At 46.4% G+C, this 26,582-nt stretch overlaps 1 protein-coding gene across 4 annotated transcripts in view; it reads right to left on the bottom strand.

The window, feature by feature from the left end:
- The window catches only part of ndst3 (N-deacetylase/N-sulfotransferase (heparan glucosaminyl) 3), a 1,764,928-nt gene that overhangs the window by 1,113,188 nt on the left and 625,158 nt on the right, over positions 1-26,582 (bottom strand). For all 4 annotated transcript variants that reach the window (XM_072496177.1, XM_072496171.1, XM_072496172.1 and 1 more), the window contains one exon: positions 14,255-14,347. The gene's annotated coding sequence lies outside the window, so the exon portion shown is untranslated. The remainder of the gene's footprint in view (positions 1-14,254; positions 14,348-26,582) is intronic.

The following is a 26,582-nucleotide window of genomic DNA, read 5'->3' as shown; positions in this document are numbered from 1 at the left end:
CCACAGATGTCTTTCTTCCAAATGTGAATGTCTAGACTCAATGTGTATGTTTTTTCTGGTGAGCAAGGGCACGATACAATGGCCAGGCTGCGTTGGAAAAGCAGCTTTCCGTACCGCAGCATGGCCGATAAAAGTTGGGAGACCCCTCTCCCGGGATCAACCCGGCTTGTAATGCGATGTTAATCCCGCCCATTGTGGGCGGGGATCACATTTTGGCAAATCTGTATATTAGAGCGAGACAGCTAGCCTCACTCTAATGTGCAGATTCCCGAGGTACCTGTGCTTTGGGATTCATCCCCTTTGCCTTGAAGACCTTAGGCGAGCGCATTCTGCATTGGTCCCCAGAAATGGGGACCAGATAGAATAGCACTCATGGGGATCTCCCAGGGGATCGAAGGCCCCCAGCAGTTTAGGCAGGGTGGTGACCTGGCACTGATGGTACCAGGGTGGTGACCTGGCATTGGTGGCACCAAGGTGCCAAGCTGGTATTCTCTGCATCCGTGCGTGATTGGGATGGTGGTGCCCTGCGGGGAAATGAGGGCGGGGAGATCAGGGATCGCTTCGGGGGCCTCAGAGATAACGAGGGATGGCATTCCAATCTCTCGCTACACTGGGGAGTTCCGGCGAGCAGAGCTCCCCTTTGTACAAAACGGGGCCATGTGCAGCCTCGGCTGCCCATTCCCCGCTCAGGCCCCTTATACAATGCGAGTTGTGTTGAATAACCATGTGTTTCTCGGCACTGCGAGCACCGAGAAACACATGGCTAAACGTGCTCACTATGGGACTTTGTTCCCTTTTGGTGAATTGTGCCCTATAACTTTTGAATTACTGCATTGCTGGTTTGTTTGGTATATTGCTTTGAATAGTTGAGGGTGGTTTACTCTATTTATATTCATGCATAGTCCTCTACAGGGACGGAACTATTATAACATCCAATTCCCCTCCTACAAATATTTTAGTTTATGGACAACTCGAGAACACAAAAGAATCAGCAACATTCTAAAAACAATCCCAAAAATCAGTAACTTGCTGAAAGCATTTACAAGACACCCAAAAAAATAAACCACCACCATCACCCCCGGTCCAAACAGTAGCCCTACATCGGCGGAAAGGCGCCAATACCCCTCCCCTCCCAAGAGGGGTCACAGTTCAACCCAAAACAGTTCCTTTAAACAAACCACCAGCGACAAAGCCAGCATTCGGCCACCTCCCGTCCACCCCTGGGCCCGCCCCAATGGTAGCCCCACATCGGTGGAAAGGCGCCCAAACGAGCAGCGCAGACGACCTGAAAATGTCACACTGCTACGGGACATGGCGGAAGAGAGAAAAAAAAAGACAAATTACAGAACAACCGAAAGAAACCCAAGAACAATTAAGTACAAGGCAAAGCCGCCAGCACTCAAGCCAGCGCACGCTCCCCTCCCCCACCGACTTCATCAACAGCCCCTCGCCGGTGGAATCGCCCACAAGCAAAGAACAAAGAAAAGTACAGCACAGGGACAGGCCCTTCGGCCCTCCAAGCCTGCACCGACTATGCATTACCTCACATTTGTCCAGATTAAACTCCATCTGCCATCGCTCTGCCCTAGTCTACAAATGATCTAAATCCTGCAAAGGTCCTAGCACTGAACCCTGTGGAACACCACTAGTCATAGCCCTCCAATCAGAAAAGCACCCTTCCATTGCTACTCTCTGCCTTCTATGACCTAGCCAGCACAGTCCACCGGAAAAGGACAGGCAGGGCACGGTTGAGAGAGAGAGGGAGAGGGAGAGGGAACACCCCTCCCTCTCACCAGGAGGGACCACTCAACCCCAGTGTGCAGGGGCAGGAGGGTCGAAACTATAAGAACCCAGCTGATAGGCATAAAGGCAGTCAGTAACATGTATGAGTCGCAGGCGTGGCAGCTGCAGGCAGGCAAGCAAGCTCTCTCCTCCTTGCAAGCAACTGGCAGTAGCAACAGGCTCCTCTTCCCCTCCATCCAACCGGTTGTAGCACCGTTCTCCCTTGCCGTAGTCCAGGCTTCAAAGTCCGGAAAAGGCAGCCAGCATGCAGAAGAACACACCAGGTCCGGAAGCAGGATTACAACCAGAAGCAGCAGGTGCTCAGAGAAACACAGCCTGCATGTGCCTCAGAGTATGAACTCCCCAGGTGACTAGGGGGTAGAGCTTCCTCCCAATTGGAGTGTAGTAGTTGTACTGGGACAGCTTTCCTAGGAGGACAACAAGTACAGGAAGGAGCACAAGTCTTCAGTACTGTTGTTGGAATGTTGTCAGGGTCCATAGTTTTCACAGCACCCTGTGTCTTCAGCTGTTTCTTTATATCACGTGGAGTGAATCAAATTGGTTGAATTGAATTAGTTGACAAGGAGATCTGTGCTGCTAGGAACCTCTGAAGGAGGAAAAGATGCATCATCCACTCGGCACTTAGCATCATAGAATCCTTGCAGCACAGAAGGCGGCGAATTGGCCCATCAAGTCTGCATGACCCTCCGAAAGGGCACCTTATCTAGCCCACTCCCTTTTGGACACTCTATGGGGCAATTTAGCATGGCCAATCCATCCAACCTGCACATTTTTGGACTGTGGGAGGAAACCGGAGCACCCGGAGGAAACCTATGCCGACACAGTGAGAATGTGCAAACATCCACACAGACAGTCACCAAAGGTCAGAATTGAACCTGGGTCCATGGCACTTTGAGGCTGCAGTGCCTCACTGGCTGAAGATGGTTGCAAATGCCTTGTCTTTACACTGATATGCTGGACTCCCCCATTATTTAGGGCGAGGATATTTGTGGCACCTCTTCACCCAGTGAGTTGTTTAATTGTGCACCACCATCTACGGCTGGATGTAGCAGGACTGCAGAGCTTAGATATGGTCCTTTTTTGTAGGATCAGTTAGCTCTGTCTGTTGCATGCTGCTTTTATTGTTTGGCACACAGATTTTGTGTTGTAGCTCCACCAGGTTGACGCCTCATTTTTAGATATGCCTGGTACAGCTCCAGTCTTTGAACCAGGGTTGACCCCAGGGGATAAGCCGCGGCATGAGGTTACAGATTGTGATTGAATACAATTCTGCAGCTACTGATGCCCCACATAGATGCTCAATTTTGGGTTGCTGGAACAGTTCAAAATCTATGCCATTTATGATGGTGGTGGTGCCGCACAGTTCGATGGAGGGTATCCTCAATGTGAAGACGGCACTTCATCTCTATAACGTCTGTGTGATGGTCACTCCTACCAATCCTGTCATGGTCAGATGCATCTGCGACTGGTAGATTGATGAGGACGAGTTCATGTAGGTTTTACCCTCTTGTGGTTCTCTCACCTGCTGCAGACCCAATCTAGTAGCCATGTCTTTCAGGCCTTGGCCAGCTCAGCTAGTAATGGTGCTACTAAGCCATTCTTTGTGATGGACATTGAAGTCCCCAACCCAATATACCTTCTGTGCTTGCCACACTTGGTGCTTACATAGAAACATACATAGGAAATATAAGCAGGAACAGGCCATTTGTCCCTTTGCACTTGCTCCACTATTCGTTATGATCATGGCTGATCAAGTTAAATACCCTGATCCCACCTTCCCTCCATATTCCTTGATCACTTTAGCCCCAAGAGCTCTATACAATTCCTTCTTGAAATTACACAACGCTTTAGCCTCAACTACTTTCTGTGATAGTGAATTCCACAGGTTAACCACCGTCTGGATGAAGAAATCTCTCCACACCTCAGTCCTAAAAGATTTACCCCTTATTCTCTAACTATGACCCCTAGTTCTGGACTTTGCCGACCATTGGAAACATTCTTTCTGAATCTATCCTGTTGAATCCTGTTAGAATTTTGCAAGTTTCAATGAGATCCCCTCTAATCCTTGTAAACCCCAAAGAATATAATCCTAACTGATTTAGTCTCTCCTCATATGACAGTCCCGCCATCCCAGGAATCAGCCTGATAAATCTTCGCTGCACTCCCTCCATAGCAAGAATATCCTTCCTCAGATAGGGAAACAAAAATTGTTCACAATACTCCAGGCATGGCCTCACCAATTGCAGTAAAACATCCCTATTCCTATACTCAAGTCATCTCTCTATGAAGGCTTACATATCATTTGCATTCTTTACTGCCTGCTGTACTCGCATACTTACTTTCAGCAACTGTTGCACAAGGACACAAAGATCTCGCTGAGTATCCACCTCTCCCAATTTACATCCATTCAATAATAATCTGCCTTACCCAAATTGGATACCCAACAATGCAGCACTCCATCAGTGTTGCTCTGAAGTGTCAAGCTAAATTATGGAGAGGGGTTGGAAGCCACAGTCTTCTGTTTCCGATGTGAGACTGCCAAAAGTTACTCAATTCTCAAACAATTTACATCTCTTTTATTTTAACCATGTGTCTTAAATTATTAAAGAATTTTCGAGTAATATTCTGACATTATGACAAGACACAAATTGAGCAATTCATTCAACAGCAGTGCATATGCGAAAACATTTAATTCTGCTATACTCACTGTACCACTGCAGCAATGCAACATTCAATGGCTCTCATACTAGTTCAATAAAAGTTTTGACTGGTTGGAATTCAGACTAGTTCACCTCTGTTCAGTAATCAAAGGATCGTTTTGAGGGTTTGGTTTGCAGCAAAGACATATTTTTGAGCTGTCTTTTAGCAGCATTTTTGTTACTCAAATCTGGGAATCAAATCTAGGTCAAAACAGTTTGCATCTTTGACTCAAACCAGGAAACATTCCATTTCCTGGCCTGACCTGCTGTTTCACAATAATGTTTGTGATGCTCTAGTCAGATCTGATCTGACCTTATCACATCGTGGTTGAAAACATTGCAGCCTAGAAGTTGCTTCCTACAGGCACAAATTGGGTTTATGGAAAGTTCCCTGCATTGAAACGGGTAGGCCTAAGGCACACTAGCCTCTTTTAAATAAGACCAGCAAGCAACAAATACATGCTTGATGTTTAATTCCAGAAAATTCAGCAACGAAGACCAGAACTAGTGCCAACTAGTTTTATTTACCGAGTTATACAGTGCACCTCCTTATCACAGTTTGAGTAGTTCTTATTCAAAGGAGCGCAAGTGAATCACCAGTTGATGCCCACTAGCCACATACAATTAAACACTATTATTATTCAATTAACTCTTAGTCAGTCCACCAGTGAATTGGTATTCTGAACTGCTGTGTTAACAGCATCAGCCCTCAATGAGGCACTGGAAATGGTGGGAAGGCAATCAAGGGATGTGGAAGTGATTGGAAATTAGGAGAATCGGCGGGCAGAATCGAATCAGGAGGGGGACCGAGCATGAACCGGCAACATTCTTCAGCACAGCTGTGGCAATCTTTTACCAGAGACAGGCAATTTGTTCTGCCAACTATGACCAATGTGAAGACAACAAAATATTACCCCAATGTTCTTTAAAAAGCTGGGAATGATGTGCAGGCTGGTTGGAGTGGCCATGCTAAAATTGCCCCTTATTGTCCAAAGATGTGCAGGCTAGGTGGGGTTACGGGAATAGGGTGGGGGAGTGCTCGGTAGGGTTCTCTTTCAGAGGGTCATTGCAGGTCTGATGGCCCGAATGGCCTCCATCTGCACTATAGGGATTCTATGGAAATCACTCTATTTATGAATTCACTGTTCAGAAAGGAGAAACGTCCCTGGGTCAGCACTCAAGCACATTGGATATTTTGGGTGGAGTGCATATAATGAAATTAGGTGCAGGGGAGTGTGGTAAAGGTAAAGGTTTCTGTGTGAATATTCCAATGGCATAGGCATCATGTAGTCCCACAAATCTTTACTGCTGAAAATCTTCAAAGGTGTGGATGAATGGAATCCCTTTCCCATTGAGGTCACTTTAACAACCCTCCCTCTGTCCCAAAATGGGTTGGTTTAATTTGAGTAGATGATTTAAAATGTAAAAATTCTGAAAGAACAGCCAAATCCATCTGAAACCCATCCATTTCTGCTTTTAACAGATACAGGATAAAGAGCGGGCGACCAATCTGCTCACATGGGGCAGCTCAGACATTGAATCCTTTTAAGGAGGGTGTTTGTCCTCCCTTCAAAAGTGATTCTATTTTAAAATTATGTTTCTCCAGTATACAACACCAGGGCCCAGGGACTAGATTCGGTGTTGAGTAGTCTAAGGCAGAACTGTAGACCTGAACAACAAGCTTTAAAAAGAAATCGGAACGGGAATTCCATCTTGTTTTTAAAGCTAGTCTTTCAGGATAGTTTCGCTGAGTTGCTGTGCTCCTAATTCCGAACTTTGGGCAAACTCATGGTTCTGATTTTTTTTTTTAAGCTGGTGAACCACAAAACAGTAGGTGTGGGGACGACAGAGCTGCTTCTCTCACTTGTGTACCAGCCCCCAAAATTCTCCCAGTAACGATAAGTGAATATGGATTTTATTTAAATGAATTATTCTGGGATTTATGCATCCAACTCATGGAAAAAAGGGTGATCAGAGAAGAGGATGTGTTTTAGAGATAGTAAGGCCAGGGGAAAGGAGGTGGGTGTGAAGAGAGAGAGAGAGAGAGAGAGAGCACATCAGCAATGACGAGTTAAAGGTGGACGAAGGTTAATCTGAAATATATGCAGGGATGATAAGAGGCAAAGAAGTAAAGAATTCTTGGTCTCTCAGATTTTGCGGTTATCCTTTGGGGGACATGATAGTTAAAACAGCTGGAATCAAAACTAGTCTGTTCAATGTTTAAATGCAAACAGGGAATCAGACAAATATTTGACTTTTTGGACTTAAAGATAAATTAAAATAAAACCAATATTCTTGAGGGACCAGCACCAGGGGGATTATCCGCAAACTGGCATTCCTGTTGGTGGAAGTAATTGTTCTGTACACCTATTGTGAATCATTAGGACTTACAGCAGCATCAATCTACAGACCTAAAAGGTGAAGAGATTTTACTTTGTTCCTTTTAGCTAAGATTTATGTAACAAAACAGAGGCACTGTCCATCTGCACATGACAGATATATTAAGTTTAACAACTGTATGTCATTCATATTGGCCTCTTCTTTTCAAGTTGCAGAATTTTAATCTGGCTATTTTGCAATCCTAACATGACCAGAATATTCTTCTCTATAATATTATGGCAGTAATTTATTTGGGCAAGTTAAAATGATGCACTTTGCTACAGCAGAAAGAATGTTGCTGTACTAATAATATTCATGAGAAGGCACAAATTCTTTCAATTGTATCTTAAATCATTTTTCGCTTTTCTGACAGTATTGAACAAGGGATATAGTTGTTTCAGAGAACTTTGAGTCACACATACTGGCATAAAAACAGTGCTGAAAACTCAGCAGGTGTTGCAGTATCTGTGGAGAGAGAAACAGTGTTAACGGGATTTTCTGGCCCGCCATGGCCTGTTTTCTAGCAATGGAGGTGGCTCACCATTGGCCGGCGGCGGGATTTTCCGGTCCCGCCGATGTCTACGGCGTTTTGCGAGGCTTGATGGGACCGGATGATCCTGCTGGTGGGAAGAGCCAGAAAATCCAACCTAATGTTTCAAATCCAATATGGCAATTCTGGGATCACCTCTCCAATGCCCACAAACTAACATTGCATTATATAGTTGCTGTTCTCAGTGCTGCATATATATCGGACAATATTTGTAACCAGATGTTGACAATTAGAGTAAATCATTTTACGAGGAACTTCTATGAATCTTGAAAGGGGAAAAAATAACATGCACGAGGAAGAGGAGTGTTTTCTCTAGGCCCAACAAACTAACCCTGTCAATCTCTCCCATGTGTTTGATTGGACACCTCAGCCCCTAGCTAACAGCTGTTGTTCTCCTGCAATTGGAACAGTTCACTTGCCCCCTCGGGATCAGATCCCCCCTCCCCTGACTATCATCTACCCCACAATCGCATCTGCCATCCCCTTTTTCAAACCCGAAAAGCAATCCCCCCAGTCTGCTGCTCTGCTGTCTTCGTGCTGCAAGATTTCCTGCCCAACAGGCAGCCAGCCTCTGTCATCCAGGCAGGTTAGCAGGCAGGAAACCCACAGTAATTTTTTTTTTTTTTAAATGTCCTGCAGCAGGTTTCCTGTCCCTAGTTCCTCCTCCCCATGCATGTCTGTGACATAAAATTGAGACCATTATGTGACTTGCTAAATTTATCTTATTCGAGTATAATGTATATATCATCTGTTCTGCTGCTTCCATGTCTTTCATCCCCACAAGCCAATTCTCCCTCCCTCCTGGCTCCCCTTGTTCTTGCTCTTTTCTCACATCCTTCTCCCATGCTCCTTTGGAGCTAGTCTGGTCCTGGAAAACCACCTCCTGCTCCCATAAGCCGATTCCCACTCAACATTGAAAATCCACTGGCCCCTGCGTAAGCAGATATTATAAGTAGAAGTCTCTCATAACGTACGGTCCCTCCCCATTTCATAATTGCCATCCTCAGCCCTTCCTCAGAAAGCCCCTCGATCTTGTGGTGTTTTTTCTATATTAAAGATGTGAGACAAATGCAACTTGTTGTTGATATTGTTGTTGACTGGAGTGGTTAACTGTATCCGTTGGCACAGCATATTGGAGAACATGTGAATTGTACCGTAAGACTTGTAATAAAATGCTCCTGATTTAATTTTTCTTATTCATCTATTTAAGCCCTTGTCACTATTTAAAACTGAACCATTTTCAACCAAAAGTACAGAATTCTATCTGACAGGTATTCCTACCATGGGACTTAATATGGAAGTATGACAAAGGACAATGACAATTAGCAGACGAGGTCAGGAAATGCCTTTAGTGCACCTGCTGTACTGAGACTGTTCAAGCTTATAGTAAATTTCTCCCGTAAAAAAATTGAATATACTGCTTTGCAGTTGAATGTGGATTTTCATATGCATGTGCTTGTATGTTAAATTGCTCAACACAATTTTATCCTTCAGGAAGATTCCAGGTTTAATTCCTCTTCTCTGCTAGTTTAGTTGAACTCACTAGCATGGCATTGGTTGAGAAAACCAGAAACTTTCATTAACCTGTCACTGGAGACAGATTCAGATTTAGCTTGGGCACTGAAACCACTCGTATTTGTAACTACAGAAAGCAGTAGGCAATGACTAAGCTTGTTATGCTGCACTGCATCTGGATATGTAGAACAGCAAGGTGACTACAGCTTATAAGCAGTCCTGCTCAGGTCCTTTCATTATTCTGAAGGGAGAAGTATATACTCAGTAAGAAAATGGAGACTGTGGCCAAAGCTGCTGGAAGACATCAGATATTAAAACCTACACTCACCATATCTAAGGATATCTACCCACCATGGTCAGATTGTGGAGATGAGTAGGTGCTACATAAACTGATGGAACCACCATTTGGTGAGGTGTGGTATGTATTCAAGCTAAGGTCAAAGGGATGGCGGCACTTTATTCATACATTTCATGGGGAGTTGTGTAGCTCTGCAAAAAATTCATGCCATCTGATGTTCACCCAGTAAAGGGATCAAAGCTATGCTTGTTGATTGTCTAGTGACTAGTACCTTCCTGTGAGGCAAGCAAAACGATGAATTATCTGGTTTTGGATGTTAAGAACTAAATCAGCCTTCTCTGACAGACTCGGTAATTCAATACCAGGTAGATGAGAGTAACCCAAGGCACTGATGTTTTACTAGCCAACATGGAGCAACAATTGCATCTGAGGAGAGACCATTTAGTGGTAGACGGAATTTTTCCAATTTAGTACCAGAATTTCCTGCAAACTAATGCAGTAACAGATAGTGTGGTGCCTGTTGAACAAACAGCAAGAGTGTTAACGGTGCTTTGCAATAGTAGAGTGTGCAGATTTGACTGGTTACATTTCAACAACAACCTTGTGTACATTTAAGGGTCCTAACGATCGGCTCTCATCAGTCTACCTCGTAGATCTCCGGACTGAGGTAAGTGGATGTGTCACTATAGGAAGAGTGTGCACATTTAACATCATACAAACAAAACCTTTTCTGCTGATAGATGCCTGGCTAAAACAAAACAGAATATTTTTGGTTAGGAGGAAATAAAACAAACACAACTCCTCCTGATGACTGGTTACCCTTCTGTAAAGTATGCCTTTGCTAGAGTATATGAAATAGGAGCAGGAGTAGATTATATGGCCCCTCGAGTCTACTCTACCACGCAACATGAGCAAGGCTGCTCATTTGCCTCAACTCCACTGACCCACCCACTCCTCATATTTTTTGATTGCCTGAGAGACAAATAATCTGTCAATCTCAACCTTAAATTATATTCAACATTGGAACATCCACAGACCTCCAAATTCCAAAATTAGGGTTTCCATCCCGGGACACTCAAATCCCCCAGCCACTCCCAGCCTCACATATGCTTCTCTCAGAGTGCCACCTACCAAGCCTGTGGGCTGGAAAACATCGCTCTTAACACTCACCCCTGGCCGCAGCAGAATCCTCTAGAGCCCAGGCCTCTGCCTGGAACATTAGGGAGACCATGCTCAGGTGCCCTCCCCTGATTCACACACTTAGCCTTTGGTTGTGAGGATATCTCCAGTGCTGAAGCCCAGCCCTTGAGTGTTTGATTGTTGGCTGCTGCCTCCGTGGTGCTGATGCTTCGAGAGGTTCAGCAAACTGTTCATGTTTCAAAGTTTGATTGAAATGCGATGCAATGACCATTGTTTGGTCATACCCACGAGAAGCAGCTTGAGAAGATTTTTCTCATTAAATTGTCAACAATAGCTTCATATAAAAAGATGAGAACAAACTACTTAACAGTCCATATATCACACTAACAAGGAAAAGGCACAATGCCATTCATACACAAGCACCTTTTTGTTACAAAATATCGGGACAAATACAAAGCTACAACAGGTCATTTATACAAAGAAAACCAAAATAAGCAGTCAACAGTCCAATAAAGTCACCAACTATCTGCAAAAGTTTTTCTTCAACACCTTCAACAAGTTGCTCATTTGGATCATGCAACCCATCCTGCAGCACCAAACAGTAGACTCTCAACAGTGGAAAGTCACACCGGAAAGCCACTCAGACGCAGACGATACCAGAAAAGAGAGCACCTCTTCTCCTTCACTGGCAGCTGGTCACCATACATACTTCCTTAGGTGGCAGCAAATAAACACACGGCCTTCAGGCATTTGGAGCCACCAGCAGGAACAATCAACAAACACAACCTGCAGCACCACTTGACAACATTTTGTTTATTAAACGGTCAACAGTTGAAAAGATTTGAAAACCAACTGCATAACATTCCACATATCACAATCACCATTAAATAACAAGGAAACATCACAATTCCATATTGGCACCAATACAAAGCTTTATCAGCTCATTTTCACAAAAAAAACAAAGGAGGTTCCTCAACAGAAACAGAGAATGTTTTTATCATGTCCAGAACCTTGTCATAGAAATGATCTGTCCATCAATGTGTGACTTGTCACCTGTATCAGTGCCATTCTCCATCCAGGAGCCGCAGCTGTGCAGGTCCTCCCACACAGCCCAATCTCATCAGAACCAAATCCTGGCATCCACATATTCTACCGGCGCTCAAGGTGCAGTTGAACATCCTTGACTGCCAGCGTGTTTGACCCGCGGTGACGTGCCAGTTACATGCAGCACTCACTACACCAGCAATAAAAGCATCAGCAACCTGCGAAAGCATTTCTTCAACGGCGTGAGCAGGTGGCCCATTTGGAACAATGTCGCGCAGCGCCTCCTTGCTTCAAACCGGATTGCCTTCTGGACTCATATGTCCCCCTGAGCCCGGTGTTCCAGAACCCAGGTATCTTAGAAACAAATGTCCTTCTTTCCAGCTACAGAAAAGGAGGGAAACAGCAACAGCAGCCTCCAGGCATCCAGAGACAGCAGCAGCAGCAAATGACAAACACAACCTGCAGTTGTAAAGTTCTCTCACAACGAACAAGGTCAATTCCTCATGAGCAATAGCCTTCAGTTGTGAAGCTGGAGGCTGCACACACTCAAAAGGGAGTTAAAGTGACCATCAGCATAGAACTACGAACAGGCCTCTGTCCTGGAAGTGTTTGGTAGGACAGACAGGCAGCAGTTGTAGTTGTTCCTGTTATAGGTCTCCACAATATTGAAACATGGCTTGAAGGCCTCACAGAAGAAAAGCCCCTCACCGACCCCCCCCCCCCCCCCCCCCCCCCCTGCTGCACCCCCCTGGGATCAGGGGCAACCCCAACCTGGAATGCTTCAGCCTCCCAAACCAAGTCTAACCCACCCTGAGAGGTCCCCCATGCCAATGCCACTGCCACCCCCCCCCCCGACCTGCCATTGGGCTGCATGCCGTAAAATGGAATTGGCTACTCACTTCCTCAGTTCCCCTTGGCAGCCACTGTGCTAGCTTCACATTTTGAAAAAGGAGTACTGAACATAGCCCAATTGATTTCTCGCTGGGGAGCTGGTTAATACCTGGAGGCCATTACATTCAACTTCAATCTCGTTAATGAGATGGCAATTGATGCAAATTGTGTTTAATGATATGCTCGCCATATTTGGGCGTGATTCGGAACTTGCCATCGGGAGCGAGCCAGTTAGATAGCAAACTGATTTGCGCCTGGCACAAATCTCAATTTTGGCTTTTCCCACTACTTAACTGGCGCGCAAGATCTGCGATGGGTACAATGAAGTGGTTAAATTGCACCCTCGATCTCCTGTTTGAGGAGCTGGGACTGTAGAGATTTACAGACTCAGGAACTGTCAGAAGGTGCAATGTGCTTTTGGAATTGATCAAACTCCTGATATTGACTGAAAGGGCTTTAAAAGGACACTGGAAGACTCTTCCAGGTGGGGCAAGTGGTAGAGAGTCTGTTGAATCACTGGGAGGAATTTGAGACTTTGGGGTAAATTTTCAGGTCCCGCCTCTCATGGGAATTGTTGAGAGGGGACAGAAACTTCGGCAGACCATTTCAAGCTCCATTAACCTTGGGCGGGAATTTTTGGTTTTGGAGAGGGCACAACCTTATCGGTTGAGAATGTGATGTATAATCATAGTGTGGGGTTTTCATTTATGTTAATTGGTTAATGGAGGGGGGTACACTTTTTATAGTTCATTGTATTCATTGTACTTTGCTCATTTCAGTAGAAGCCTTAAAATAGGAAATCTTGTTGTGGGATGCTTTCTGTCAGATTCCTTTTCTTTTATTCTTTCATGGGATGTGGGTATTACTAGCAAGGCCAGAACATATTTCCCATCCCTACCTGCCCTCGAGAAGGTGGTGGTGAGCTGCAGTCCATCTGGTGCAGTACTGCTGGAAAAGGAGTCCCAGGATTTTGATCCAGCAACAAGGAAGGAATGGTGATATAGTTCCAAGTCAGGATGGTGTGTGGTTTGGAGGGGAATTTACTGGAAGTAGTGTTCTCGTGCAACTGCTGCCGTTATCTTTCTAGGTGATAGATAGAAGTCATGGATTGGAGGTGCTGTTGAAGCAGCCTTGATGAGTTGCTCCAGTGCATTTTTATACGGCACACACTGCAGCCACCACTCCTTTTGCACATTATTGGGTAGATGCCAGTGTTGTAGCCATATTGAAATAGCTTATCTAGAGGCGCAGTTGGTCTGGAGCAAAAATCTTCAGTACTAGTGCTGGAATGTTGTCAGCGACAATAGCCTTTGCAATATCCAATGCCTTCAGCCGTTTCTTGGTATCACATGGGAGTGAATTGAATTGGCTGAAGACTGACATCTGTGATGTTGGGTACCACAAGAGGGGGCTGTGATGGGAAACTCATGTCTATTTTAAAAGTTATCATTCTTTATGGGTACTGTAACATTCTGCTGATGTACCCACACCAGTGAGAAATGAATGGATGGCTAAGGAAGTCATCCTTAGTGCCTTTAAAAAAAAGAGTTGTTGGAAAAGAAGAATAATGGAAAAAAACCCACAATGTTCCACTTAATGGTTGCACAGTTATATCATACAAAGTCTGCAAAGACTTCACAACACAGAAGCGGTAATTCTTACTTTGGCTGATGATATAATACGAGTGTGGTCATTTAATAAACAACTCTTCTTGCGTTTATTTCTGTAGCGCTAGGTTTTATTGGATGACCGAGTTTGTATCACCCATTTTACAGGACTACATACTCCGAAGTCAAAATTATCCTCAGTCAGCCTTCTTCAATTATGTTTTCAGCAATACAGTGAGCTTATAAACGGCCCCATTATGAAGACCTAATAAATATACAACTGAACATTTTTATACATTGTAATTAAGTAAGCATTAACTGAACCTACCTCTCAGTGAGATTCTCTTCTGGTTTAAAAGAGGCTGCTGAGTACCAGTGCAGAAGAATATGTCCTCTTTCCTGAATTGCCTGTTACAACTGCCTAACCAAGGAAATAAAGATGAAGATAAATTAATGCATGGTACTTAAGTCTAGAGCTTTGCATGAATTAGTTACCTGGTTACAGCATTGCAGAAAGTGCAGCAGTCCAGTGAAAATAAATGCACAATTTTACAAAGCAGTTGGCTGTACACTTTCGATCTTCAGTTTCGTTGGCATAAAAATATTTCACAGATCAGTTAAGTACTTCAATCTTTCAGTACCTTCTGCAGTCTTTAGATATTTTATTGTTACAGTAATTCATCTTGATGAAGAAAGCTCTGTGCTGAGGCTAGTCGTATTTTTATACAGCGGGTTCCTAGGCTCATTTACTTAACAGTCTAGGGGGCATAAATGATGTGCTTTATATCAAAGACCAGAGTGCATCTGAACATTATTGGTCGGCCTTAATAACGTTAATTAATATTTATTTTAACAATTTAACTAAACTGTTATTGTAGGACATTTGTCTCACATGATTTAGGAGCTGTTCTCCCCCCCACCCCTGCAAATCAAAACCTTTAAAGGAAATTACCAGCAGCCAATGTTTGCTTTTAGTTCAGGTCTATTAATTTTGAAAAGTTTAGAAATGCAGGTGGATGATGAAGATATCTTTGTGTTAACTGACAAGGAAGAGTTGTTTAGTTCAATAATGCTACAGATTGGAATACTGATAGAGAAACAGGGCGCGATTTACCAGCCGTGTCCTGCCAGAATCGGGACACGACACAGCCAGTAGATCCCACGAGAGACCTCTTCAGGGATTCCAGATGGTTTGTACGTCCAGCGGGATCTCGTGAGATCTCACGAGACATCGCAGTCCCGTACCAGCCTCCCCGAACAGGCGCCGGAATGTGGCGACTAGGGGCTTTTAACAGTAACTTCATTTGAAGCCTACTTGTGACAATAAGCGATTTTCATTTCATTTTTCATTTTCAGTCTGGATCCCATCCACAATTGAGTTTAAACAAAAAATGTTTTATTAAAGTTTTTCAATTTACAAAATCTTAGAAACATACAAATTTTTCTGAAACCCCCGAAACATCTAACAAGAAAAAATACGAATGAGAGCACAATTTCACACACCCCAATCCCCAGCTCCCGATACCTCCTCCCCCACCCCTTGCTACTGACAGTGATTAGTTCCTTGAAGTAAGTAATGAAAAGCCATCGCTTCCGGTAGAACTCCTCGACTGATTCCCTCACAGTGTACTTAACCTTCTTAGGTGCAAAAACTCCATTAGATCTCCTAACCATGCCTGGGCACTTGGTGAGGCTGGAGACTTCCACCCCAGCAGGACTCACCTCCGGGCAATCAACGAGCGAAGACAACAATATTTCTCTCTGCCCCATCTGTAGCCCCAGCGAGTCCAACACACATATATGGCAACCAAAGGTAGGATTCCAGTTTGATATTAAGAATCACCGACATGGTGCTACTGAAGGACACCAAAAGCACCCGAGTTTGGAACAGGACTAGAACATGTGCGTATGATTGGCTGATCCCCCGGAACACCCTACACACCTATAGTCCACCTCCGGGAAAAACTGTTCATCCTCTCCTTGGTTAGCTGTGCCCTGAAAGGATACACCCAGAGATTTCCGATATGTTACCCTCCTCTGATCCCATAAGTAAAAGAAACTAAATTCCAAACCTGGAGATATCTAAATGAGTTCGACCCCAAGAGCCCGTGCTTCACCGTTAGTTTCTCTAAGCTGGCACAAAAAACCTCCAAAAATAAGTTTCCTAACCTCTCTAACCACTCCCTTCCCCACATCCCAAACATGGCATCCAACTTCGCCGGCTCAAACAGATAACTGGTACAAATAGGGGCCAACTTTGACTCAAGCCTAAACTGCTGTCTGAACTGCCTCCATACCCTTAAAGTGGACACGACCACCGGGCTCATAGAATATTTTGTAGGTGAAAACAGGAGTGAAGCTGTCACCAGCACATCCAACACAGCCCCTTTATATGATCTTGCCTCTACCTGTGCCCAAGTGGCCTCCGGGTTACTATACCATCCCAGCACCTTTTCTATGTTGGCCGCCCAATAATAAAATTGGGGCAGCACTGTAGCATAGTGGTTAGCACAATTCCTTCACAGCTCCAGGGTCCCAGGTTTGATTCCCGGCTTGGGACACTGTCTGTGTGGAGTCTCCACGTTCTCCCCGTGGGTTTGTGGGTTTCTTCCGGGTGCTCCGGTTTCCCCCCCCAGTCCAAAGATATGCAGGTTAGGTGGACTGGCCGTGCTAAATTGTCCTTCGTGTCCAAAATTGCCCTTAGTGTTGGGTGGGGTTGCTGGGTTATGGGGATGGGGTGGAGGTGTGGGCTTGGGTAGGGTGCTCTTTCCAAGTGCCGGTGCAGACTCGATGGGCCGAATGGCCTCCTTCTGCACTGTAAATTCTATGATACTATGAAAAAAGCTAATTAGTCAGCGCAAGGTTCCCGGACTGTCTGACCCTCTGTAAAACTGTCCGATGAATTTTCAGAGTCTTGCCCACCCAAATAAAAGATGTTAACAACTTGTTTACCCTCTCAAAAAGGATTTAGGTAGGAAGAGAGGAAAGCATTAAAAAAAGTACAGAAGACGCAACAGAATATTCATTTTGATAGACTGGACCCTGCAGGTTATCCCACCTTTGCAGATCCTACTTTATCTTACTCACCAAACTGGGATATTTCAATAAATAGGGCTGTGCCCAGTCCCAGGACACTCGGACACCCAAATATCCGAAGCTTGATCTTGCAAACAAAAGCGAAGCCCCCCCCCCACCCCAAGGTTGGCACCCCGCCCCGTGGAGTCCATCAGAAAATATTCACTTTTACCCAGATTCAACTTGTATCCCGAAAAATAGCCAAACCTCTTCAGAAGCTCCGTAATAGCCCCCATCGTGTGCACTGGGTTCGTCACATATATCAGCAAGTGGTCGGCATATAGGCACATTATCCCCTTCCATTTTCTTGAAGCTCTCAAAACCATAGCCAGGGGCTCAATTGCCAATGCAAATAGGAGGGGAGACATCGGACACCCCTGTCTCGTTCCCCTACGCAATTGATAGTATCCCAAATTCAAATTATTGGTACGTACACTAGCCGACGGGACCATATACAATAGACGTATCCATGAAACAAACTTTGGTCCAAGCCAAAACTTCTCCAAAACTGTAAACAGGTACTTCCATTCCACTCTGTCAAATGCTTTTTCGCCATCTAAAAACACCACCGCCAATGGGGGGAGAACTACATTTAGCCGTCGCCGGACATTTGATGACAGCCCTTAGAAAGGTAGGTCTGACCTTCACCTATCACCTCAGGAAGTCAAGGCTCTAACCCCATCGTTAGCACCTTAGCCAATGCCTTGGGATCTACATTCAGTAGGACGGTACGGCCCACATTCCACAGGATCCTTACCTTCTTTCAGAAAAGGGAAATCGATGCCTGTACTATTGTCATTGGGAGGGAGCCCTGGGCCAAAGCATATTGAAACTTGAACGGGACCAATTGTCCAGAAAACTTATAAAACTCCACCAGAAATCCATCTGGTTCTGCTCAGCTGGTCAGCGCAGGAAGAAATCGGGGCGCCATTTTTAAATTCCGTCCCTTTCTTTCAACACACCACCGTAACCTCGAGAGCCCCACACTGCCCCAACGTACCTGTAAAGGAGTCCTTGAGCCGCTCCCTCCCTCACCCCACCTTATAAGGGCAGAGCATCCCCGGGCCTGATACCCAGCACGGAACATCTGGCACCGGGCAACTTCTGGCTGTGTCCCTGCCAGCCTGTCAGTGCCATTCTGGCACTGGGAGGATGCCGGGGTGTCAACACCAAGATGCCGGGCTAGCCGTGCCAAGGTACGTGTGCCAGCAAGAGTACCAGGGTACCACCCTGCCCAGAGCACAACCACCCAGGGGCCTCAAATGGCCTGGCAGACCCCCAGTGTGGCATTACACCTGGTCCACGTTTGTGTGGACCAGTGCCAAACGGTGCCATGACAAAGTCTCCCAGGTGCAGGCCTTCGTTCCTGAGACTTGGGAGAATCTGGTTCCGACATACTTAAGTGAGCCTAACTTCTCGTTAGATCATGCGAGGCGTTTTGAGCGACTCAAATCTCGTGGGAAGCCTGTTACTCGCCTGCAGAGTCAAATTTAACTCAGAGATGGAGAAGAGAAAACAATTAAATCTTTACCACTATTATTTCATTGCAATAAAGAAAGGTTTTATAAAGTTTGATGCAGTACTCCCATAGAAAGAATTAAAGCCACAGAAAAGGTATATAAAACAATTGTTGACCTCTGTTTTTTGTGCTCACCACACAGTGCGCAGCATGCTGTATATAATCCAGTCCTGTGGAGAAAGAAGTAGGTTATTGAATGTCGATGTCCAAAGTCAGTATGGATGGAAGTGATCCACCTTATTTGCTCGTTCATGTAGATAGCCTTGTAACTTCAGGCACCACATGTAGTGGTTGCATAATCCTTTACCCCACATCACCTGCAGAGGCATTTTCAGTACTCATATTTTTCTTAACATGCCATTGCTCCTGGTACTCTCTCATCATGGCTAAGGCTCTGTGTGAGACCTGACTGCTGGGCATCAGTAAAATTGTTGAACCCCTCTGGCATGCTGATTCCCAGAAAAGATAATTGCAATAGCTTGAAGCTCAGACTTCCAGCGGTGTTATGTAGGGGGAAGCCGTACATGAGGTGGCTCCTACTGGAGTACAGCTCTCTTTGCCCTTTTCTCTTTGTTTCAGGGAGTACTTTCCTTTGAAAACCCACATAATTAATGGGATAGGGATCCTATATAGGCGAAATCACCAGAAAAGTCAGGGGAAAAAAGGCAGACAGTAGGTGTTAGTCGGCAAAATCAGAGGCCTCTCAGAACTCGTCAGCAGAAAAAATGGTGGAGGCAGTCTCTGGGGCGCCGGCCACTCCATTAATGGTCTAGGTGCTTTCGAGTATCTTGTAAAAGAATTTGAAAACACTGGCGGGTTGTGTTGGAGGTCTTCCGGAAAACAAAGAAAGCCCATGGAGCCACGATAAAAGACATAGAAGTGGCCCTTTCTAAACATAGTGATCAGCTTGCCTCACTGGAAGCGCAGATGTCTCTGGTGGCTGAGCGAATAAATCACTGAACGGCAAGGTAAATGATTTAGAGAATTGGTCCAGGAGGCAAAACATTCAAATTGTGGGTGGTAATAGTGAAGTTCCATAGCTTCAAAGAGAAAGAGCGGGTTCTGAGGTGGGCGGGGGAGCATCGTGACTTCAAATGGGAAGGCCTTGCCATCAGGTTTTACCAAGACGTGGGAGTGGGGCTGGCAAAGAAGAGGGCAAAGCCAAGACCGGCCTGAACAAAAGTGGAGTCCAGTTCAGGGTGGTGTGCCAGGCGCAGCTAGGAGTGACTTTTGAGGGAAAGGACTATTTACTCAAAGCCCTGGTTGAGGCGAACTGTTTTGTTAAGAAACACGGGCTGGGCGTGGTATAATTGACTTTTCTGGGTGTTGAGGATGGGCATGTTGAAATGTTGGGGTTCCATGTTTGTTTTTGCATTTTCCTGTTCTTGTTGAGGCTGAATTTTTACAGTTTGGGCTGAGGTTGGATTTTCGAAGGTGAATCAACATTGTGCATAATTTTCCTCATTGGCTTTGAATCTGTGGTACTAATCACAGAAGTCAGTGATGAGACCATACTCATCGAATAATTCTAATACTAGCAACATAGGAATAGGAATAGGCCATTAAATCCTTCAAGCCTGGTCTGCTATTCAGTGAGATCATGACTTATTAGTGTCCTATAACTCCACTTACTCACCATTGGTTCCTAATCTTTTCATACCTTTGGCTCACAAAAATGTATTCACATCAGATTTAAAATTATTAATTCATCTGATATTTATTGCCTTTTTGTAGAAGAGAGTTCCAGACCAGAAATGTCTCTTAACTTCCCTTCAAAATGGTGTGGTTCTGATTTGAAGGTTACATACCTTGGTCCGAAACCAACGTAGTAAATTTCTCTCTATCTACACCATCAATTCCTACATTATTCTAAATGTATTGTTAAATTAAATTTAGTCATATCACTTTAAGCACTGTGATTTATGGTGCATCTGTCAATTTATACTATTCAAATATTGATATTTTGATTCCTTTACCCTACTACATATTAACAGAGGTGATACGGCAGATACTTCCAGACAAGGGATTATGAAATTTTTCTGGCAGAAGTTTCAATTTTGCATTGAGGAATATGTTCCAAAATGGGAACTGCCATTGCTATCTGTATAAATTATTTTGTTACGGAGTTGAAACTTGTCTAAATTTAATGATTCTTGTCTAAAGGTGCTAAGTCTATAGGATCAGCACGGTGGCATAGTAGTTAGCACAGTTGCTTCACAGCGCCTGGGTCCCAGGTTCGATTCCCGGCTTGGGTCACTGTCTGTGCGGAGACTGCACGTTCTCCCCGTGTGTGCATGGGTTTCCTCCGGGTGCTCCGGTTTCCTTCCACAGTCCAAAGATGTGCAGGTTAGGTGGATTGGCCATGATAAATTGCCCTTAGTGTCCAAAATTCCCCTTAGTGTTGGGTGGGGTTGCTGGGTTAGGGGGATGGGGTGGAGGTGTGGGTTTGGGTGGGGTGCTCTTTCCAAGAGCCGGCGCAGACTCGATGGGCCGAATTGCCTCCTTCTCTATTGTAAATTCTATGATTACACTTGAAGTTTGTTTGCCTGCAAAGTCCAGCTGAATGATGCAACACTTTTTCCCGGGGTACCAGAATCAATACGGTGGAATAAATACACTGTCACAATGCAACAATGCTGTTCAGTGAAATAATACGACTCACAATACTGAGAGAGTTTACCATCTTTGAGAAGCCTGAGCATTCTGCAGACATTGCCACATTGATGACTTAAAGCAAGATCCTCTATGACTCTATAACTTGGCAAACTCAGGAATAACAATTTAAAAAAAGATGTCTTGTTAAACTGCACCCCCTCCCCACAACTCCCCGCAAACCCCCTCTTCCCCCACACCCCCCATTGAACCTGAAGATGAGGAAGAATCACAAACATCTGCACAATGGTAACCCATAAAAAATGTTAATTCACAACTGAAAATAGAGATAAATATTATGCTGATAGTTTCATGTCAAAACCAGGGGGCACCATGAAAATGACGGATCAAATTTGCATGGTAATATACTTCTATGTCTTGGTGTTATCAGCACAACATGGATCATATTGCCTACTCAATGGATAAACAAAATTAATCAGTTGGCCAGAGTTTGTGACGCTATCTGACCAATGAAAAGTGGGCATGGTTTGGCCAACTGACTTCAGTGTGTGGCATCTTTTTATCCCACCACAAAGAGACCAACTAGGGTCTTAAGACTCAGGAATCCAGCCAATGTACCTGCTTCTGCTTCTACTGCTACTGGCCTCGGCACAGCAGGGAATGGGGTGGCAAGTTCAGCAGGCCTTGCATGGAGGCCTACAGCAGAACAGAAGATGTTTCCGACGATCAGCACGGTGTGTATTCTGTGGGGACAAGAAGCCAACCAACTTTGTGATCAGTACAATGGGTTTGCCCACAGCATGAAACTATTGATAAACCAAGTTACTGGATGCAATATAGCGGGGTGCAATATAGTGGGGTGCAATATAGCGGGTCGATTAGTCACAGGCACAAATCCCGTCATTGCCGCTAAATTTAGCGAGGTCAAAAGTGGGATTTGCGCTGGCAAGATTTCAGAACACGATCTTCTCGGGCTTTCAACAAACAAAGAAATGTGCAGCACAGGAACAGGCCCTTCGGCCCTCCAAGCCCGTGCCGACCATGCTGCCCGACTAAACTACAATCTTCTACACTTCTTGGGTCCGTATCCCTCTATTCCCATCCTATTCATGTATTTGTCAAGATGCCCCTTAAATGTCCCTATCGTCCCTGCTTCCACCACCTCCTCCGGTAGCGAGTTCCAGGCACCCACTACCCTCTGCGTAAAAAACTTGCCTCGTACATCTACTCTAAACCTTGCCCCTCTCACCTTAAACCTATGCCCCCTAGTAATTGACCCCTCTACCCCGGGGAAAAGCCTCTGACTATCCACTCTGTCTATACCCCTCATAATTTTGTAGACCTCTATCAGGTCACCCCTCAACCTCCTTCGTTCCAGCGAGAATTTCCCCGATGATGCAATCAGCTTCACACCCAGGATGAACACGAACCTGATTAACATGAATTTGACCCATTCGCATCTACTTAGCAGTCTTAACATTGCATCTTCACCTCTCATTGAATCTTCCCACTCACCAGGTGTGATGTCACACCAACATGATCTACTACTGCTTTTTGAAAACAAGAACCAGGCGCCATGACTTTGGTGATATGCCTATGGGCTATATCATAGATGGATGATGTTCGACCTCCAATCAGCAGGTGGCGGTACAGACACACCATGCGGTCGCGAGATCAAGGTCATATGACCTGTGACTCCCATATAAGTGGAGACACATCTGGCCATCGGCAGAAAAAGATTGAGAGGGTAATAAAACACACATGTGAATGGTCAGTGCTAGGTGCAAGTTCCAGAGGAGTAGTTAGCAGACTCCCTGGTGATGTGCTCTGTATCAGATTGCAATCTTACCACACGAGACTCAATAAAAGATTCTGGTTTGGACAAGTCAAAGTGTTTGGTGAATTCCTTCGTAAGGTAAAAAGGACCAAACACAACAATGACTTCTGAGAGGGAAGAAGGAGGTGAGCACCACTGTCTCCACTGAGCACCAGGGAGTCCAAGTGGACAGAGGCCGCTGGGCAGCTCTGGGGTTGGGGGGCGGTGAGAAAAGGAGGAGGGCAGCTGTCGGAGGTATGAGGCTGTACCTGCGGGTGAGATGGGGGGTTGCAGTTGGTGTCGTTGGTCCAGGAGTCTGCTTTCAGTGCTGTGCAACTCTGATTTCTGTGTTGTGTAAGAATGCTTTTTCAGTATTGTCTTTGTCTGCAGTCTGTGGCATGGGAGTCTGGGCACATAGGATGGGGGGGGTGGGGTGTAATGAGAGTCATGGAGCCTGACCTAATAGGCTGGATAGATAAGACTCTGAAGGGGAAAGCAACATGGTGCCCACTCAGGGGGAATCGCTGTCCAGGTCGCTTAAGTGTTGAGGCATGATAGCCATGAGATCCCTGAATTAAGCAGCCTGATTAAGAAGGGTGCCTTTTAGCTTTGGTTCTCTCTAAAGCAGAAAGCAAATGTGCTCTCTAACATTCCAGAGACTCATGCTTGTGACACTAATTGGCCATCAAGAGTTAGCCCTTAGTAATGTCAGGTTCCCACGGAATGGGATGAATACTCAGGGTGCAGGGCTCAAAGCTTGGTGGCATGGGATCAAGAGGTAATGAGCTTGCTTCTCTGTTGGGACCACAAAGCCTGCCAATCAGAATCTAGCAGCACCCAGAAGGTTGTCATAACCGTTCACCTTCGCCAGTCGGGATGAGGGAACACTGGACCCTCCTGTAATAACCTCCACTTGTAGTGAGCTTCAGGGAGGGAACATCCAGATGGAAGGCTACAGGTGAGCCTAAGTGGGCAGAAGCAAAGACTGGGGCCAGTCATGTTCTGGAGATGGGAGGATTGTGAGTGTACTGTGTGTGCAATTCCTAATGGCAAAGCTTTGGGACTGACTGCTTCCAGGTCAGGAAGTCCAATGCGTCGAGGTGGTAATGATGGTCAGCAGCTGCGACAACAACCTGACGCTCTCTCTCTCTCTCTCCCATCCCTCGCAGGATTCCGAGCAATATTGGGATGGAGCCTGTGGAACTGGCTATTTTACCAATCATTGCGCTGGAGGAGCACAGACTCCAGCAGCAACGTGCTCCATGGAAGATCCTGCAGAACAAGACCAGATGGCCGCAGGGCAGGATCAGGGGTCACAAAGGTGCCGAAAAAGACCAAGTGTCTACTTTCATGGAGCTGTCCAACACCATCTGCTGTCAAAGACTCCGACTTACGAAGGAAACTGTGTGGCACCTGTGCCATGTTTTATGGACTTGCTGCCATGTGGCAGCGGAGGCCATCTGCTCTCTATGGCCATCAAGGGCACAGCTGCTGGAAGTTTCTGAGTCACGGGTTCCTTCCAGGGCTCGACGGAGGATCTCTGTGGTATTTCACAGGCATCTACCCATAAGTATGTCCACTGTATGCACAGACTGCGGACTACATCCACTTTGACCTGGACCAGGTCTGGTCAGATGAGAGGGCTACGGGTCTGGGCACACAGCTGGTCTGCCACAGGTGCAGGGGACAATCGACTATACCCATGTCGCTCTCCACGCTCTATGGTACCACGATATCCCTTCATCAACTGGAGGGGTATATTGTTGCCGTACACTCCTTCATGGCATCCAGCATAGGGTGAGAGCCCCCTCCATGAATCGAGGAGCTGGCTTCCTCGCTGACATCCTCCTGGCTTGATTGAGAACGAGTGCTGTGCAGCTGTTTAAATGCATTGCCCCCTTAATTAAAGTGCGCAAATCAGACACTTCAGCCCTCACGTTTCTAAGTACCTAAAAATTTCAGTCTGGATCACAACACCGGGTCTGACGGAAATCACACTGGTTTTTGCACCGTGATTGACACTTTGCAATTTGGGGTGAAAAATCCGCCCACTGTAAATCACGGTCAAGACTCACGGGGACCAATGATATAATGGATGCACAAAAGATTGCGAATTGTGGGGAGGAAACCACTAAGAACATGCTCCACGGAGGAAGAGGAAGAGGGTGCTGTTTCAAAGCAGATAAGACAATGTGTATTTGAGTATCAAGTACCCGCCTAGCTTGAAGGGAACATTCCACCACGCCTCACTGGAGATGCAAAACCTAGAGCCCAAAAACAATCAGTACTAGTCCTTCTGGTCAACAGGAAGAAGAGCAAAGAGAAGACAACGCAGACTCGATGGGTCGAATGGCCTCTTTCTGCACTGTAAATTCTGAGTCTTGAGAACAGCAGCCTCATTAACTGACTGGCTACAAACTAATGACTGATTATCTGTAGTGTGCTCATAATTAAAGGGAAATTGTAAACTGCTCATTCTATGGTCAGAGTTTGCCATTTTGAAAACTAAGTCTAGTTGCTAGCGAGAAAGTTGACTTGATTCAAACTGGGTAATGGGACGGACAGGGTGGTGGGACTGGCAGGGTGGCCGGATGGACTGGGTGGTGGGACAGGCTGGGTGGTGGGACAGGCAGGGTATCCGGATGGACTGGGTATTGGGACGAACTGGGTTGTGGGACTGGCAGGGTGGCCGGAGGCCTGGGTGATGGAAGGGGCTGCCGGCGGGACAGACTGGGTGGTGGAACGGGCTTGGTGGCCAGATGGACTGGGTGGTGGGACAGGCAGGGTGGCCGGAGGCGCTGGGTGGTGGGACGGGCTTGGCGGCGGGACAGACTGGGTGATGGGACGACTGGGTGGTGGGACTGGCAGGGTGGCCGGAGGCGCTGGGTGGTGGGACGGGCTGGATGGACTGGGTGGCTGGAGGCGCTGGGTGGTGGGACGGGCTGGACGGCCGGATGGACTGGGTGATGGGACGGACTGGGTGGTGGGACTGGCAGGGTGGCCGGAGGCACTGGGTGGTGGGACGGGCTGGGTGGTGGGACGGGCTGGGTGATGGGACGGACTGGGCGGTGGGACTGGCAGGGTGGCCGGAGGCTCTGGGATGGGCTGGGCAGCGGGACGGACTGGGTGACCGGAGGTGCTGGGACAGGCTGGGTGGTGGAACGGGCTGGGTGGCCGGATGGGCTGGGTGGTGGGACGGGCTGGGCGGCGGAACGGGCTGGGTGGCCGGACGGACTGGGCGGTGGGACGGGCTGGGCGGCTGGATGGGCTGGGTGGTTGGACGGGCTGGGTGGTGGGACTGGCAGGGTGGCCAGAGGCGCTGGAACGGGCTGGGCGGCGGGACGGACTGAGTGGCCGGACGGACAGGGTGGTGGGACGAGCAGGGTGGCGGAATGGGCTGGGTGGTGGGATGCGGTGGGTCAGATTGTGCAGTGAGATTTTCTGGGCGGTGGGTCAGGCTGACCAGCGGGACAGGTTGAACAGTGGGACGAGTTGGCCAGCAGGATGGGATGGGCCGTGAGATAGGCTGGGCCATGGGACACGCTGGACGATGGGACAGACTGTGTGGCGGGATGGGTTGGGTGACATGCCACCTCCATGCTCCCATGCCACCTGCACGCTCCCCATATCATC

The sequence above is a fragment of the Scyliorhinus torazame genome, chromosome 3 (genome assembly GCF_047496885.1).
Source record: "Scyliorhinus torazame isolate Kashiwa2021f chromosome 3, sScyTor2.1, whole genome shotgun sequence".
NCBI classification, from domain to species: domain Eukaryota; kingdom Metazoa; phylum Chordata; class Chondrichthyes; order Carcharhiniformes; family Scyliorhinidae; genus Scyliorhinus; species Scyliorhinus torazame.
The sequence above is the reverse complement of the archived record's forward strand: the minus strand, read 5'-3'. Positions and strand labels throughout refer to the sequence as shown.